The following is a 16,175-nucleotide window of genomic DNA, read 5'->3' as shown; positions in this document are numbered from 1 at the left end:
TTAGTTGGTCAAGTGATGTCTCTGCTAGGACTACTACTGTAATTCTATACCATGTCCTGCTTTGTACTGTCCTGTGATACCATATGCTGGCCTCAGGTGGCATAGAGAAATGAGTTCCCCCACCTCTGCATGACCACTTTATGCCCTGATTGTTCCCGACAAAAAAAAAAAAATGTGCAAAACATCTGCGAATAAGTCCATTCTTTATAATGGCAAGAGTGACACTGTTTAGGTGTGGCCCAAATAAAAAGACAAATATAATGTGTGTGTGTAGTTCTTCCCCAGTCCAGCAATGAGGTCCCACTGTGTTGCCAGGCTGGGTGAGGTGACTGATTAAATGCAGCCAAGTTACAGTGAGGGGTGTAGTCCACCCTCAGGAAAGGAAAGACTGCTTGTCTTGGACCAGTCTTCTTAGGGAGGGCGGCATCCGGGCCCGAGGCCAACGTGAATGACTCCGTGCACTATCTTTGACAAGAAAATCAGTACAAGCCCACAGAGAAGGTCTGCGTGAGTTGCCCTTTAACGCTCGAGATGTGCAGAGAGGGAATACCGGTTGGCGACCAGTTGGGGCAGTGCTTTGCAACCACTGTGCCGTGGCTCTCTAGTGTGCCTTGAGCTGCCCCCAGATCTAGAGATGTCCACACCAGAGTACAGCCACCACCAGTTCAACTGTTATTTACTGGTCTCTTCTTTTCATGTAAAGGGCCAATGTATTTTATTTTTATTACCCGTGACCGGGGACCAGTGTTATTGTTTTTTTTTTTATATGGGGCCAATAGCATTTTTTTTTTCCTGTGGGGATCTCATGGTGTGCCTTGCCAGTTTTAAAATCTTATTTAGTGTGCCGCAAGGTAAAAAGGTTGAAAATCACTGAATTAGGGGGTCACCTGATGGCCAGCACAATGCAAAATAAATGGGAAAGAAATAACTGAAAGGTCACAAATACTGAATATATATATATATATATATATATATATATATATATATATATATATATATTAACACCAGAAATGTACATAGTATTTATGGATGGGTCATTGTTATGTTCAGTTCCATTGTTTTCATCCTTTTCCCCATAACCCTCTCAACTGCTCCACAGCGCTCTGACATCTTTCTGAGCTGGAATAATCCCTTCCTAGAGCTTCTACATCACTTCTTGAGTAATGGAAGAATGCTATTTCACATGCAGCCGAATACAACATGAAGTCAGTAACAGCAGCACATAGTATTTCAGATATGACAACTAAGAAAGCCTGAAGCAGGAAAGACTAAAGGTGCGTACACACGGGCAAAAATCCCTGGCAATATGGTTGCTGAGCGACCATATTGCGAGCGATTGGAGTGTGCACCGGCGATAAATCGCCGGGTGCGCACTCCAGTTTTCAGCCCCCTGATGGTCACTGGTCGGAGGAGCTTGCTCCTCCGACCAGCGACTTCCCCTGCCTCTTCTCCCGGGAGAGTGACATTTACATCTGCAACCATCTCTGGTCGCTGATGAAGACGGGACACTGAGCAATATATTGCCAGCGATCATATTGCCCCGTGTGTACACAGCTTACGACAGCAAGTAACTAATCCAGGGATCACACAGCTAGTGGTATCAGTAATGATATGAGACACCTGTCACACTGAAGCAGGCAGATCCCTTTGTGAAAAGATGGTAAATTGTCAAATTTTTTGTTTTTTATTTTAGATATTTTATTGTTTAATGAAAGTTGTTCCTGGTAACTTCTGTGGCTACCGGTTTTGTTGATTTGTTTTCTAATATTTGTGTCAATTATAGGACACTATGGTTCCAAATAGTCTATTATGTACAAATAATACAAGTGGACTGAACAGGCATTGCATTATGTAGGCACTAGGGGGTGCTATTGGGTCCAGTCTTTTGGTAAAAATGAGAGCCTCATTATTGGATCTTCTGCCATAGTTTGAATCATCATTAAACGATTCATAGAACAGCTGTGAAATTTGTGACAAATTACTTTAGGCTAAGAATGTTTGAGCTGGATCATACTTAGGGGTCCATGTACTAAGCTTGGAGAGAGATAATGTGGATGAAGATAAATCATACCTGCCTGGAGTTAAAGGTCGGTGGAACGAGGCCACGTGTTGAGGGCGGGACCAGGCTGACATCACCAAGCCCCGCCCCATGACAGTTACGGCAATTTACAGGTCCGTGCATTGAGGGAGGGGTTAAAATGATGCAAAATGACGCGATTCGGGGGTGATGCTGGAGACTTGCCCACCTTCCTGGGAGTCTGGGAGGGGGGCCCGATTTGCGGGAGCCTCCCGGCCATTCCGGAATCTGCTGCGCTATATAAGACACTGTAACGGAATCTGCTGCACTATATAAGACACTGTAATGGAATCTGCTGCGCTATATAAGACACTGTAACGGAATCTGCTGCGTTATATAAGACGCTGTAACAGAATCTGCTGCACTATATAAGACACTGTAACGGAATCTGCTGCGCTATATAAGACACTGTGACAGAATCTGCTGCGCTATATAAGACACTGTAACGGAATCTGCTGCGCTATATAAGACACTGTAACGGAATCTGCTGCGCTATATAAGACGCTGTAACGGAATCTACTGCGCTATATAAGACACTGTAACGGAATCTGCTGCGCTATATAAGACACTGTAACGGAATCTGCTGCGTTATATAAGACACTGTAACGGAATCTGCTGCGCTATATAAGACACTGTAACAGAATCTGCTGCGCTATATAAGACACTGTAACGGAATCTGCTGCGCTATATAAGACACTGTAACGGAATCTGCTGCGTTATATAAGACGCTGTAACAGAATCTGCTGCACTATATAAGACACTGTAACGGAATCTGCTGCGCTATATAAGACACTGTGACAGAATCTGCTGCGCTATATAAGACACTGTAACGGAATCTGCTGCGCTATATAAGACACTGTAACGGAATCTGCTGCGCTATATAAGACACTGTAACGGAATCTGCTGCGTTATATAAGACGCTGTAACAGAATCTGCTGCACTATATAAGACACTGTAACGGAATCTGCTGCGCTATATAAGACACTGTAACAGAATCTGCTGCGCTATATAAGACACTGTAACGGAATCTGCTGCGCTATATAAGACACTGTAACGGAATCTGCTGCGTTATATAAGACGCTGTAACAGAATCTGCTGCACTATATAAGACACTGTAACGGAATCTGCTGCGCTATATAAGACACTGTAACGGAATCTGCTGCGCTATATAAGTCACTGTAACGGAATCTGCTGCGCTATATAAGACACTGTAACGGAATCTGCTGCGCTATATAAGACACTGTAACGGAATCTGCTGCGCTATATAAGACACTGTAAAGGAATCTGCTGCGCTATATAAGACACTGTAACGGAATCTGCTGCGCTATATAAGACACTGTAACGGAATCTGCTGCGCTATATAAGACACTGTAACGGAATCTGCTGCGCTATATAAGACACTGTAACGGAATCTGCTGCGCTATATAAGACACTGTAACGGAATCTGCTGCGCTATATAAGACACTGTAACGGAATCTGCTGCGCTATATAAGACGCTGTAACGGAATCTGCTGCACTATATAAGACACTGTAACGGAATCTGCTGCGCTATATAAGAAACTGTATCGGAATCTGCTGCGCTATATAAGACACTGTAACAGAATCTGCTGCGCTATATAAGACACTGTAACGGAATCTGCTGCGCTATATAAGACACTGTAACGGAATCTGCTGCGCTATATAAGACACTGTAACAGAATCTGCTGCGCTATATAAGACACTGTAACGGAATCTGCTGCGCTATATAAGACACTGTAACGGAATCTGCTGCGCTATATAAGACACTGTAACGGAATCTGCTGCGCTATATAAGACACTGTAACGGAATCTGCTGCGCTATATAAGAAACTGTAACGGAATCTGCTGCGCTATATAAGACACTGTAACGGAATCTGCTGCGCTATATAAGACACTGTAACGGAATCTGCTGCGCTATATAAGACACTGTAACGGAATCTGCTGCGCTATATAAGACACTGTAACGGAATCTGCTGCGCTATATAAGACACTGTAACGGAATCTGCTGCGCTATATAAGACACTGTAACGGAATCTGCTGCGCTATATAAGACACTGTAACGGAATCTGCTGCGCTATATAAGACACTGTAACGGAATCTGCTGCGCTATATAAGACACTGTAACGGAATCTGCTGCGCTATATAAGACACTGTAACGGAATCTGCTGCGCTATATAAGACACTGTGACAGAATCTGCTGCGCTATATAAGACACTGTAACGGAATCTGCTGCACTATATAAGACACTGTAACGGAATCTGCTGCACTATATAAGACACTGTAACGGAATCTGCTGCGCTATATAAGACACTGTGACAGAATCTGCTGCGCTATATAAGACGCTGTAACGGAATCTGCTGCGCTATATAAGACTGTAACGGAATCTGCTGCGCTATATAAGACGCTGTAACAGAATCTGCTGCACTATATAAGACACTGTGACAGAATCTGCTGCGCTATATAAGAAACTGTAACGGAATCTGCTGCGCTATATAAGACGCTGTAACGGAATCTGCTGCGCTATATAAGACACTGTAACGGAATCTGCTGCGCTATATAAGACACTGTGACAGAATCTGCTGCGCTATATAAGAAACTGTAACGGAATCTGCAGCGCTATATAAGACACTGTAACGGAATCTGCTGCGCTATATAAGACGCTGTAACGGAATCTGCTGCGCTATATAAGACACTGTAACGGAATCTGCTGCGCTATATAAGACACTGTAACGGAATCTGCTGCGCTATATAAGACACTGTAACGGAATTTAGTAAATCAGGACAGACAACCAAAAGGGAGATGGAAGCGAATGAAAGACAGACATTGATTCCCCCAAAAAAATCCTGCAACCCCGATACTGGCTGTGTCATTGTCTGCACATCGTGGCCATTCCTGTGTAGTTAAATCTACAATTACAGGTTCCTGTGACTCTGCTGCAGAAGCCTCATGAATCCATCAGACGGTGAATTAAGAGAAATGTCCCCTCATATGTTTTATGTTCTGTGCCCCTTATTGTTTTTACCCACATAATAGAGTAATGCCCCCTGTCCACTAAGCAGACATAAATTCTTTATTTTTCTGCTGCTCGATAAATAAAAAAACGTTTTATTTAAGCTGCTTCTCTGCAGCGTTGCGGATGGTTCTGAAGTTACTTTGTTGCAACAATGTTACATAAACAAACAAAGCACATGAGCAGACAAGACGGGCCGAGTGGTTCTCCCTGACCTGCAGTCACATTCTGTTTCTATGTTTAGTTATCTGGTTGTCTGACAACTCTATTGGTCCCTACACACAGGGAGATATGCTGAGAATTCTGAGCCATGCTAGACAGTAATGTGTCAGCGATGTGTCAGCGATGTGTGCTGAGCAATGTGTCAGCGATATGTGTCAGCGATGTGTGCTGAGCAATGTGTCAGTGATGTCTGCTGAGCAATGTGTCAGTGATGTGTGCTGAGCGATGTGTCAGTGATGTGTGCTGAGCGATGTGTCAGTGATGTGTGCTGAGCGATGTGTCAGTGATGTGTGCTGAGCGATGTGTCAGCGATGTGTGCTGAGCGATGTGTCAGCGATGTGTTAGCGATGTGTGCTGAGCGATGTGTCAGCGATGTGTTAGCGATGTGTGAGCGATGTGTCAGCGATGTGTGCTGAGCGATGTGTCAGCGATGTGTGCTGAGCGATGTTTCAGCGATGTGTGCTGAGCGATGTGTCAGCGATGTGTGCTGAGCGATGTGTCAGCGATGTGTGCTGAGCGATGTGTCAGCAATGTGTCAGGGCCAGGGTTCTCTGGAGGGAACACTGGCGATTACTAGATTTATTCAGTAAGCTAGATCATAATTGCCTACTTTCAAAGTCTCCTCTGCGGGAGAAGCCAGGAGATGAGGCTGTCACCGGCACTTCTGGGGCGGGGCTTGATGTAGAAGCTATCAAGCCCCGCCCCCAGTACTGCAGATCCTGTGATTCACAGACCCTCAATGAGGGGGCGGGGCTAATATAAAATATACATATTTAGCCCTACCCCTCCCTGAAAAGCCATGTTTTGCGGTAATTTAAGGGAAGGAAATCATATCATTGTAATACACACTGTACCCCCTGAAATTGATGCTATATCCTGCTAGTAAGTACACAGCCTGGGAGCCAGGGTGGACTTGGAGGCGGGGCCAGGTGCATCAGGCATGGAAGTGTGTTATAGACAAGGACCTGATGCACTGCACTGCGTCAGGTCTTTGTACACTACAGTACTGTAACACACACAGCCCGCACTGCACTGTGTCAGGTCCTTGTACACTACAGTACTGTAACACACACAGCCCGCACTGCACTGTGTCAGGTCCTTGTACACTACAGTACTGTAACACACACAGCCCGCACTGCACTGTGTCAGGTCCTTGTACACTACAGTACTGTAACACACACAGCCCGCACTGCACTGTGTCAGGTCCTTGTACACTACAGTACTGTGACACACACAGCCCGCACTGCACTGTGTCAGGTCCTTGTACACTACAGTACTGTAACACACACAGCCCGCACTGCACTGTGTCAGGTCCTTGTACACTACAGTACTGTAACACACACAGCCCGCACTGCACTGTGTCAGGTCCTTGTACACTACAGTACTGTAACACACACAGCCCGCACTGCACTGTGTCAGGTCCTTGTACACTACAGTACTGTGACACACACAGCCCGCACTGCACTGTGTCAGGTCCTTGTACACTACAGTACTGTGACACACACAGCCCGCACTGCACTGTGTCAGGTCCTTGTACACTACAGTACTGTGACACACACAGCCCGCACTGCACTGTGTCAGGTCCTTGTACACTACAGTACTGTAACACACACAGCCCGCACTGCACTGTGTCAGGTCCTTGTACACTACAGTACTGTAACACACACAGCCCGCACTGCACTGTGTCAGGTCCTTGTACACTAAAGTACTGTAACACACACAGCCCGCACTGCACTGTGTCAGGTCCTTGTACACTACAGTACTGTAACACACACAGCCCGCACTGCACTGCGTCAGGTCTTTGTACACTACAGTACTGTAACACACACAGCCCGCACTGCACTGTGTCAGGTCCTTGTACACTAAAGTACTGTAACACACACAGCCCACACTGCACTGTGTCAGGTCCTTGTACACTAAAGTACTGTAACACACACAGCCCACACTGCACTGCGTCAGGTCTTTGTACACTACAGTACTGTGACACACACAGTTGGGCATGCATATAGATTCATATGCATGGCCGGCTTTGTCACCGCAGAGCAACCGGCCATTACCCCCAAGAATTAAATTTTTACCCCATTTGGGGAATTTCCCTGTTCCCTGACCACTGGGTTACAAAATGCCCTGAACTCACCCCATGTGTAGGCCCCATTAGTTGTTGAATGGGACGGGAAGGGAAGGGGAAGGGAAGGGAAGGGAAGAAGAAGGCAAGAGGAAGGGAAGGGGAAGGGAAGAAGAAGGCAAGAGGAAGGGAAGGGAAAGGGAAGGGGAAGGGAAGAAGAAGGCAAGAGGAAGGGAAGGGGAAGAAAAGAGGAAAAGGAAAGGGAAGGGTAAGGGAAGGGAATAAGAAGAAGGGAAGAGGATGGGGAAGGGGAAGGGGAAGGGAAGGGAAGAAGAAGGCAAGAGGAAAGGGAAGGGAAGGGGAAGGGAAGAAGAAGGCAAGAGGAAGGGAAGGGGAAGGGAAGAAGAAGGGAAGAGGAAGGGGAAGGGAAGTGGAAGGGAACGCTTACACAACTAACTTTTTAGCTACACTTGACATTTACATTTTAGATACTACATTTCAGCTACACCTGACATGTACATACTGTACAATAGGTTAGAACCTCCTGTATTTTAAAAGTTTTATGCATGAAAATGTTGCAGAACATTGTAAACCAAGGGGAACATTTTCTAAGATGTGTATTCTACTTCACATGTGATATTGCTATGGGCAACCAATCAGCTGCACTGGAAGCAATGTAAAGCCCCCTCAGCCACTGACTGAGGGGCCTGATGTATCAATCTTCAAAAAGTAATAAAAATGGAGAGTGATAAACAGCCAGCCAATCAGCTCCTAACTGCCTTGTTACAGGCTGGGTTTAAAAAATGACAGGTAGGAGCTGATTGGCTGGCTGTTTATCACTATCCACTTTATCACTTTTCGAAGCTTGATACGTCGTGCCCTTTGGCCCCCAAATCTGAATAATATAACCTCACCTCTCTGTGATCCACGAATCAGGGCAATTTGGGGAGGGGAAAAGTGTCCTGACAGCCTATACGGCAACTGATGTGGCCCTTAATGTGGCCCTGGATGGTCATGGGAACAGCAAAGCTAATGGGTCTCCTAACCAGCATCTGTCACTGATCATGGCCCTTACATTGCCCCAGTCTCTGACTATGTATAGGAAGAAGACACTTACGGATCAATACACAAGTGAACAGTGTCCTGCTTTCCCAGTATGCACAGAAAACACTAATTGACAAGGTACCATGACTGCAGTGATTGTCCCGGTTAACCTTGATATATTGAAGATCAATACTGCAATAAAAACATCTCCGTCTCTTCTGCAATCCTATAAGTGCTAAAAAGTTATTGTTTGTTTAATCTTCGGCTATTTCAGGCTCTGGGGAGACATTTACTCCATCCTCCCAGACACAATAATTCAGCGGATCCTACTCCCACGGTGAGACGTCGGGTCATAAATAGAAACGTATTTATCCAATCAGCAAATATTATATACTAGTAAGCCCGCTCAAAGCAAAAGCTTCGAAAGCTAGTCTGCTACCTTCTGTGTTTGTGCATGTGTGAGAAAGAGATGTAGTTTCATTCTCTGCCAGCAGATGGCAGTGTTTCGGAGACTCACGGACACTAGACATGCTGTATATAGTTGATAAGACTAACGAGTGACCTGTCCCAGCTTCGTATGGGAGCAGTTTTAAATGCAAACAAATCTCCACAAAGAGAAGCGCTGACATCACAAAAGATACATTTACTGTGGGCGGGCCCTGTGTATACTCTCACACCGGCCGGCCATGCATGTGCCTTCCATCGTCTCTACGCTCGGATGGACATTTTTTCATTTTACTTGCTTCACTAAAATTGTCACATCTTGGCTCCCTTTTGTCATAAATTAATCTCCAGCTGGGGACATAGGCGAATCTTGAATTATGGTAATGAGTGGTCCCATTTCTAGACATAACAGGAGGGGGACCTTTGCGCGGCATTGGCAAAAAGGGGGCGTGGCCTCATGAGAAGGAGGCGTGGCATCACAAAAAGGGGTGTGGTATTACACTTTAGACCATACACAGGAATGCCCATTACACATTTACCAAACTCTGTAGTACACATTACACATAAAGCCACACGCCGTAATGCCAATTACACATAAGGCCACACACCATAATGCACATTACACATTGTGCCACACATCATGATGCCCATTACATACTATATAACAAACCGTAATGCCCATTACATATTTGCCACATAAGTGCTGCTTACCTACGTGCTCATTGCTAGGAGGTTCTTGCTTGATGGCACCATAGTACCCATTACACATGATGCCGCACACCATAGTACCCATTACACATGATGCCGCACACCATAGTACCCATTACACATGATGCTGCACACATAATGCCCCTTACACATGATGCTGCACACATAATGCCCCTTACACATGATGCTGCACACATAATGCCCCTTACACATGATGCTGCACACCGTAATGCCCCTTACACATTAAGCCACACATTATGTGTAATGCCCCCACATACCGCCACTTGTAGCGTCCCTTAACTAATGCCCCCAAAAGTGCCACTTACTGTAAATTTTTATATGAGCCTTCGCTGCTGCTGCAGGGAGAGTTGGAGAGCGGTGCAGCTGCTTCTATGGGGAGAGGAGCAGAGCGCAGCGCAGAGCACGCTTCCACTCCCCTCCTGGTGTCCCCTCTAGCCGAGTGGACATTTGAAATATTGTGCGCGCTGTTGTTGTGCGTGACATCGGGGGAGAACGCCGGGCGCCGGCACCACATGATTAAAGGGGTGGCGGGCTGAGGTGAAAGCGGGGAGAAGAATTGGAGTGGAAGCTGCAGGGGTGACAGTCATTGACAGCTGGGCAGAGAGCAGGGGGCTGCCCGGCCGTATTCAGAGCACTGCAGGTCACGGCTGTTTGAAATAATACCCCTTTCACAACAGAAAATGCAGGGATTTACCCGGGAATATGGTCCCAGGATCATGCAGGGACATTCCCAGGCTGACCCCTAATACACCAACCTAGTCCCTGCATTTTCTGGTTGAGGGGGAGACAACCACTCCCCTCTCCCTACCCATCTTTAACCAACCAGCTATATCTTCGGAACCAACTGACCCATTTACATGAGACCAGTATCATATTGAAGAACTTTTGAGTTGGCTTCAAATGATTTTGGTTCCGTGAAACTGGGCTGTTTGGTTCCAGAGAAATCTGCCCTCAAAGAACATAAACAGTCATGAAATTACATTTAAGAAAAAAAAAAAAAACGGGTTAACCTCAATATCCCTGGAACCAATTAACGCATATGGATCCAGCCTGGTATCAGATTGAAGGCCCAGCGATTTGGGTTTGACTGAGATCAACCTCGAGCTTCAGTGATGCTGAAGGGGGAACTGGCAGCCGTTGAACTGGGTGGGGGTCGGAATTAGCGGGTCCCATGTTATCCTATAGGGAAAACATTCCAGGTTTGCCTGGCAGTATCTTTGGTGCACCCCCGGACCACTTCCTAGATTCGCCTATGGCTGGGGAGTAAATGGTCAGGGCATTCATGGGGATGGGGGGGGGGGGGGAGGGGGGGATGGACATATAATAACCTGTAGATCAAGACAGAGGCATGACGAAAACTTTGTGGGTCTCATAGCAACATATTGAATGTTCCCCTGTCCCAATAATTCTTGATAGATACCTCTGTGCCGCAGTTATTCATTTTATGCCACATATTAGTGCCCTAGTTAATTCTCTGTACCATAGTAGTGCCCTAGTAAATATTATGCCACATAGTAGTGCCCTAGTTCATTCTCTGTACCATAGTAGTGCCCTAGTAAATATTATGCCACATAGTAGTGCCCTAGTTCATGTTCTGTACCATAGTAGTGCCCTAGTAAATATTATGCACATAGTAGTGCCCTAGTTCATTCTCTGTACCATAGTAGTGCCTTAATAAATATTATGCCACATAGTAGTGCCCTAGTTCATTCTCTGTACCATAGTAGTGCCCTAGTAAATATTATGCACATAGTAGTGCCCTAGCTCATTCTCTGTACCATAGTAGTGCCCTAGTAAATATTATGCCACATAGTAGTGCCCTAGCTCATTCTCTGTACCATAGTAGTGCCCTAGTAAATATTATGCACATAGTAGTGCCCTAGTTAATTTTCTGTACCATAGTAGTGCCCTAGTAAATATTATGCCACATAGTAGTGCCCTAGTTCATTCTCTGTACCATAGTAGTGCAATAGTAAATATTATGCACATAGTAGTGCCCTCGCTCATTCTCTGTACCATAGTAGTGCCCTAGTAAATATTATGCCACATAGTAGTGCCCTAGCTCATTTTCTGTACCATAGTAGTGCCCTAGTAAATATTATGCCACATAGTAGTGCCCTAGCTCATTCTCTGTACCATAGTAGTGCCCTAGTAAATATTATGCCACATAGTAGTGCCCTAGCTCATTCTCTGTACCATAGTAGTGCCCTAGTAAATATTATGCCGCATAGTACTGCCCTAGTTCATTCTCTGTACCATAGTAGTGCCCTAGTAAATATTATGCCACATAGTAGTGGCCTAATTCATTCTATGTACCATAGTAGTGCCCTAGTAAATATTATGCCACATAGTAGTGCCCTAGTAAATATTATGCCACATAGTTTATAGTATTAGCCATTGTAGTTCCCTAGTTTACATGTTCGTCTATGGCTGCCAGAACACATTATTAGTATCCCCAATACACATTTCTGGGCAGAGGCACTGAGCCTTGGAGAGTGATAAAATGAAGAGCGGTAAAGTACCAACCATTGAGCCCCCAACTACCACTATGTGACACATTAGAATGCCCTCCAGTTCAAATTATGTCACAGTATAGTGCCTCTAGTTCAAATTATGCCACATTAGAACATCTGCTGCTCTCGCTGAAAATACAAGTCACACAATTCAGGCTGGGCAATGGACCAGAGCCAATTGCTTAGCAGGCAAATCTGGGGATTTGGTATGCAACTTCATATTCTGGGTCCAGGCCACCCTAAGCCTGTGTTCCCCATTGCAATGGCACCCCTTGCACCCACCAGAGATGCCAACAGGCTGGTAAAATGGAGGGGGCAGGGCCACCTAGAGGGGGTGTGGCCACGCCACCGTGAATAATAATACTAATGCTATGACACTTAGTTGGGTACACAAGATCCCTTGCAATGGTATGCAGTCATTAGGTCAACAGTGTCATTAGGTTGACCACTATTGGCCGACAGGCAGTACGTCGACACATGAAAAAGGTCAACATGAATTAGGTCGACATAGTCAAAACATTGACAGGAAAAATGGTTGACATGAAGGGGGAAATTTACTAAAGGAAATTTGTAAAAAAATAGGTGTATTTGTATCAGAGAAATACACTTATTTTTGACATTTACTATCCCGAAAATACGGCAATTCGTATTTGTATTGATAGCACATCAATACGAATACAAATTGCCGTATTTTCGGGATAGTAAATGTCAAAAATAAATGTATTTCTGGATACAAATACACCTATTTTTTTTACAAATTTCCTTTAGTAAATTTCCCCCGAATTTTCAGGTTTTTTGTCCCAAATGTCAACACAGTCGAAAAGGACACCGTCAAAGTGTACCGCGTTCGATTCCTGCCGCGGTCCCCCTGGGCAGCCCAGCTTCGCATTCCTGGGCTATCGCCATTCTGAGATAGCGATAGCCTATTACAGGGATGGCCATCGACTATCGATGATTAGTTTTGCCATCGATGGGGGAGAATCATATGGTTTCCCACCATCGATGTCAAGCTTAAACAAATAGTTTAGTTTTTGCTTTTTCCCCAATGGGGAAATGGTGAATAGCTCCGCCCCCGGCACCCACAAAGCCCCGCCCCCGCATTTTGATTGGTCCACAGACCAATCAATCAAAGAAAATGGATGACCATCAATATGTAAAAACATCTATGGTCATCCATTGAATATTTCTACACTATCGATGGCCAGTTGCACTTTTGCTATCGATGGTAACCATCGAAGGCAACGATGGCCATCCCTAGCCTATTGTAGCCTATGGGCTACAGGATCGCACTGCTGCCGGTGCATCTCGGTGGGCAGGGTTGGTGAGGGGTCAGCACTAACCGCGCATGCGCAGACCTCCCGGCTTCCAGCTGAGCGCATCGCAGGGAAGGGCTCCTTCTGGAGCCCTGTCCCTGCGTCTGGCAGGTGATACATTCAGGTGATAGGATCACATTTTATAATGCGATCCTGGGTGGTAATATTCCGATCAATGATAAATGGGCCCCTAAAAGGGTTAAGAGGATAAGAAGCCCACTTCTATGAGCATACCATTACCTCCTGGAATGAGGCAGTCACTTTACATTAATTAGTTACTTATTTAATGGTCAATCAATGTTTGGTTAAATGTCGTACAAAACAATCAATATCCCCCAAAATACTGAAGTGAGAAGATTGTATCTGCTGTATCTACGGTAACAATGAAATATACACTGCATCAAATGCACAAAGCTGGGAGCAGAACTGTGACATTACTGTGTCCATCCCATTACAGTCAGTGCCCGAGGTCCCTTCCCTGTACTGTACATCCATATCCCGGGGACAAACCCCCTTTAATCACTCTTATTTAGGGTTTTGTTGCTGCCCGCGCGCGATGCCTTGACTAGAGGGCACTGCAAGTACAACAGCGCTGGTAATACATGCCAAGAGAGGAGGAGGTGGCAGCAGAAGGGACAGGCAGAGGCAGGAGGAACCGGAGGGCAGCGATTAACCCCACTCCTGCCACGGTGATCTGCAGTGCAGCCGGAATTACAGGCAATGGAACAGGTAAGCAGTATATGACTTATGTACTAAAACTTGGAGAGAGATACAGTGGATGGAGATAAAGTCCCAGCCAATCAGCTCCTGTCAATTCTTCTTAAAACACAACCTGTTGCATGGCAAGTGACCCCCATGAATTGCTTAGAACTTCCAGGAGCTTCAAAGAGAGTACATATAGGTAATGTAGCACTACAAGTATCAGGATACCCTTCTTTTTACTGGCAGGGTGTGCTGTGACTTGTAGTACCACAATAGCTGCAGGGCTACAGCCGGACTATATGCACTGTAAATAAAAAAACAGAAAAGATTGCTCCAAAATGTATAATAAAGAAAGACAAAAAGGCTTTTATTACTTATGTATGTACTAACGTCAGATGCATTTAGTACTAAAGTTCTCTTTTTAAGTTTATGACCTTCCAGCTTTTGTTGAACTACACATCCCAGCATGCCTTGCTACAGTTTTGCTATTTGGCCAAGCAGGATCTGTTGCAGGGCATGCTGGGATGTGTAGTTCAACAGCAGCTGGAACGTGAAGGATTCCCCATCTACTGTATTTCTCGCTGCAGGAGAATCCGTTCCTGCACATCATCTTACTGCAAGACCCTATCCTCGCCCGTGCCCCCTACCTCTCAGCAGCGAACAAGAACACAAACAGACCCAACATACAGGTAAGTATACGGTACCTTAGTGCCCATGCAGTGCTGAAGTGATTCCCCCCATCTGGGCAGATGGCTTCAGTTTGTGAGCACAGAGTTCAAGCCTCTGCAGTCTGAGACATGTAATCCAATGCAGGGAACTGACGAGACACCCAGTCCCTTGGGGTTAGACTGCACTACAGACGAGCCTGAGATTTTGGCTCAGTCTCGTCACACCACCTACTAGACAACCCCAGTGCACTACCTCCCACCACCCAACAACATCAGCACGTCAGATCTGAAGGTAAAGACCAACCCTTGTGTCTTCACTCAGAGCATGGAATCCGGGCCAAGAGTGTGAATGTGAACCTGTCCTGCTAATAGACACACCCTAGATAATATTCCAGAAACCACAGCCAAACCCCTACCTTGCCTGCTGATTGTGCCATGTGCCCACTTCCAGTTAACCCTACCCTGCCCTGCCCGCTCAGCAAACTGATGCGACAGGCCACTGCCCAGGTGTTGGGAGAACTGCAAGTCCCAGCATGTCCTGTCACAGGCGAAAGTAACCTGCAGTTCTACAGTGGTAGAACTAAAAGTCCCAGCACAGCCTGGAACAGCATCCCCCAACTTGCGGTCCCACCCACACGGGGTAGTGCAAAGTTGCTTAACCTAGGCAGCTGTTGTGACTGGCAGCGCAGCTTAGGAGTGGACGGCGGTGGCACTAGACCGTTGGGTTAATCAGCTACTGAAAGACGTTCTACCGTTTTGTTTTTCGCCCTATTATTAACCAATGAAAGATATTGGTAATACATATATGCACATTTTAATGTACGATAAAAATTTTTTAACCTCAACTGTCAAAAGGTTGACATGAGTTTTTCAAATTTTGTGGAGCCGACATGTGCCAACAGGCGGTATTTCATGCCCTGCCCTCCGCTACGGCATGGTAGGAAAATAAAAGCCCGAAGCATGCCGAGCGCAGCGAGCCACGCAAGCCTTGCCATTGTCGACCTTCTAACCCTGTTACATGTCGACCTAAAGTGGGTCAACCCAATGACCCATACCCGTTAGGTCAGCACCTTATGGTTGACACGGCATTACATTGACAGGTACAAAAAGTCAACAAGAAAATGGCGGACACACATATTGTCGTCGCACATATATTTGGTCATTTTTCTTTTTTAATGTGGCAATCATTCAGAAGGCAAAACTATGCTTTGTAAATGATTGCCGCTTTAAAAAAGAGGTGCGGCCGGCATCCTGCACCTCTGACAAACTTGGACCCTATAGCATATGCCCCCACATCCCCCAAATGTGGTCCTGCTGCATGACCCTGTCATTCAGTCTCTGAGAAGCTGAGAATGTTGGAGCTTGGAGT

At 45.8% G+C, this 16,175-nt stretch overlaps 1 protein-coding gene across 4 annotated transcripts in view; it reads right to left on the bottom strand.

The window, feature by feature from the left end:
* Nucleotides 1-16,175, bottom strand: part of ZBTB7C (zinc finger and BTB domain containing 7C) — a 139,876-nt gene that overhangs the window by 15,606 nt on the left and 108,095 nt on the right. The window contains exon 1 of one of the 4 annotated variants that reach the window (XM_083155306.1): nucleotides 14,843-14,974. The exons of the other annotated variants lie outside the window; for them this stretch is intronic. The gene's annotated coding sequence lies outside the window, so the exon portion shown is untranslated. Of the gene's footprint in view, nucleotides 1-14,842; nucleotides 14,975-16,175 lie in introns of those variants that run through there. 4 annotated transcript variants of the gene reach the window in all.

The sequence above is a fragment of the Crinia signifera genome, chromosome 1 (assembly GCF_055691185.1).
Source record: "Crinia signifera chromosome 1, ASM5569118v1, whole genome shotgun sequence".
Classification (NCBI taxonomy): Eukaryota; Metazoa; Chordata; class Amphibia; order Anura; family Myobatrachidae; genus Crinia; species Crinia signifera.
The sequence above is the reverse complement of the archived record's forward strand: the minus strand, read 5'-3'. Positions and strand labels throughout refer to the sequence as shown.